This window comes from Austrofundulus limnaeus, unplaced genomic scaffold (assembly GCF_001266775.1).
Source record: "Austrofundulus limnaeus strain Quisiro unplaced genomic scaffold, Austrofundulus_limnaeus-1.0 Scaffold235, whole genome shotgun sequence".
Lineage (NCBI taxonomy): Eukaryota > Metazoa > Chordata > Actinopteri > Cyprinodontiformes > Rivulidae > Austrofundulus > Austrofundulus limnaeus.
Genome location: NW_013952637.1, coordinates 505,893 through 508,700, shown reverse-complemented (window position 1 = coordinate 508,700; position 2,808 = coordinate 505,893).

The window sequence follows — 2,808 nt, the reverse complement described above, 5'->3', positions numbered from 1 at the left end:
ATTTATTACAGTGTATGTTTCCTGGTACCTGGTACCTATGTTCTCTGGTAGCCATGTTTTCTGATACCTATGTTCTCTTGAGGTTAATAATAAAAGTCATGAAAGATTCTTGGCTCCTCCTTAAAATGCCTTTTTATACAAACTAAAAAGAATACTGAGTTACAGTGCAGACATTGTACCGGGGAAAATAAGTACCGGGAAACCATCCGGGGAATATGGGTTTACAGAGAAACATAGGGATAACTYCGTCATTTCTCAACAGAAAATGAGTTAAATTCTATTTTGTATGCACTTAATTTATAGATGCTGTTAGAAACCAGGGGTAAAACTAAATGTTTTCAGGAGGATGATTAACAACAGCAGCCGCTTTAAATTTTTTTATTCCCTCCCAACTCGTTTCGTTTTGAAAGAGGAAGGAAAGACAGACGACGTCACAAAGAGAACAGAGGAAGACATTTATTTGTTTGTTTGTTTGTTTGCTTGACAAGTTTAAAGTTTACAAGGAGGAAATGAAGACGTTTAGGGAGTCGCCAGCTGACATGCTGCCCCGGCTTAGCGACCCTTTTTCAGCACCGCTCGTCACAGCCGCAATCGCACATCTGTGCCCGTAAATCACGGAGAACATTCCTGAGCGCAGAGCGGGGGTGATTTGTGTGCTGTTCTCCTTCTTTTTTGATTAAAATTCATCCGTGATCTAACTGTTCTTTCGCCTAAAAGCTCTACCTTTTAAATCAGTCATCCCGTCCGAGGGCCCAAACCTGCAGCGCATTAAGAGCGGCTCTGACATCACGACTGCTTCCACTCCTTCACCGGGCCGGTGCCGAGACAAGCGCAGAACCTTGTACCGCAGACTTTTAAAGTGTTTAATAAATGTAATTCAGCACATATAGCTCTGAAAACCAGAATTTAAACCATGTGGACCCAGAAGTACCGGACAGTTTAAGACTGTGATCCGTGGACAGTGTCTTTACCGTATTGCTCTCTCTGGTTTATGACGTGATATATTATCTTTAAACACTCAAATATATGTTTCCTCCTAAAGAGGAGACTAATATTGCCTACAGGTGATGTTGGAATGCAGTTTTGGGGGTTTTATCTCCAGGAGAACATGTGCTGCGGTCTCATGTTCCTGCAGAGGGTAAAATATGAACGTTTTGTCAAATTAAGGAAACGTGTCACGACCCGGGTTGTTTATCTGCGTGCCTCGGGTCGTTGCTTCACCCCGCTCGACCTGACACCGCTAATCACAACAGATCGTAAAATATTCCCGAGCAGGAATGTTGCGCGGTGATGGGAACCGATAAATCGTGGATGATCAGCAGCTGCGCAGCGCGAAGACTCGGGCCGAAGTTGACGGAACCTGTTGACTTCCAGTGGTCGTCTGATCGACCTTGCATCGGAAGTGAACCCAGGAAGTTAAACAAATGTCCCTCTATGTCCCTCTGTTTGAGGGACGCCGTGGTCCATCAGGACCAAAATGTCCCATTACAGACCAAGCTTTATGGTCGACAAAAGGCCCAGCTTCTTCAACGACAGTGACGGCTGGAGACTAGAGATGTGTGGATCGATAGTGACAAATCAAAATCACCTTTACCAGATCTTTATGCCCTGAAATCAATACTAAAATCAGAATATGGATACTTTGATACTTACCAGGTAATAGACATCATAAACAAAAACACAGTGGAAATCTTGATCTATGTTGCTTTTAGCATGATCTATGCCAGTTTTATCTGGCCTTWTGCAGCTTTTAGTATTTAGCTGCCCGTTTTCTGCTGTTAGCTGTCATTCTACTACTTTTAGCTGGCCTTATGCTACTTTTCCCTTGCTCTATGCCAGTTTTGCTACTTTTAGCTGGATTTATGTTATTTTTACCTTGCTCTATGCCAGTTTTATCTAGCCTTATGCTACTTTTAGCTGACTTTATGCTACTTTTAGCTGACCTTACGCTATTTTTAGCTGACCTTATGCTATTTTTAGCTGATCTTATGCTACTTTTAACTGATCATATGCTACTTTTACCTTGCTCTATGCCAGTTTTATCTAGCCTTATGCTAATTTTAGCTGACTTTATGCTACTTTCAGCTGGCTTTACTCTACTTTTAGCTGGCCTTATGCCACATTTAACTAGCCTTATGCTACTTTTAACTGATCTTATGCTACTTTTACCTTGCTCTATGTCAGTTTTTCTACTTTTAGCTGGATTTATGTTATTTTTACCTTGCTCTATGTCAGTTTTTTTCAAGCCTTATGCTACTTTTAGCTGGCTCTATGCTACTTTTAGCTGAACTTATGGTGCTTTTAGCTGACCTTATGCTACTTTTACCTCGCTCTATGTCAGTTTTATCTAGCCTTATACTACTTTTAGCTGACCTTGTGCTATTTTTAGCTGACCTTATGCTGTTTTTAGCTGATCTTATGCTACTCTTAACTGATCTTATGCTACTTTTACCTTGCTCTATGCCAGTTTTATCTAGCTTTATGCTACTTTTAGCTGGCCTTATGCCACATTTAACTAGCCTTATGCTGCTTTTAACTGGCCTTATGCTACTTTTAGCTGTTATTCTACTGCTTTTTGCTGGCCTTATTCTGCTTTTAGCTGAACTTATGCTACTTTTAGCTGGTATAATCCTGCCTTTGGCTAGACTTATGCTACCTTTAGCTAGTAACAGCATCAACAGGAACACAGTGGATTGTAACTATATTATTGAAATCTTGTCTGAAGCATTCAAAAATTAGATCCAATCTGACATCTTCTGTTTCAAATACCTATCTTCATGCCATTATACTCTCAACCATGTCGTACTG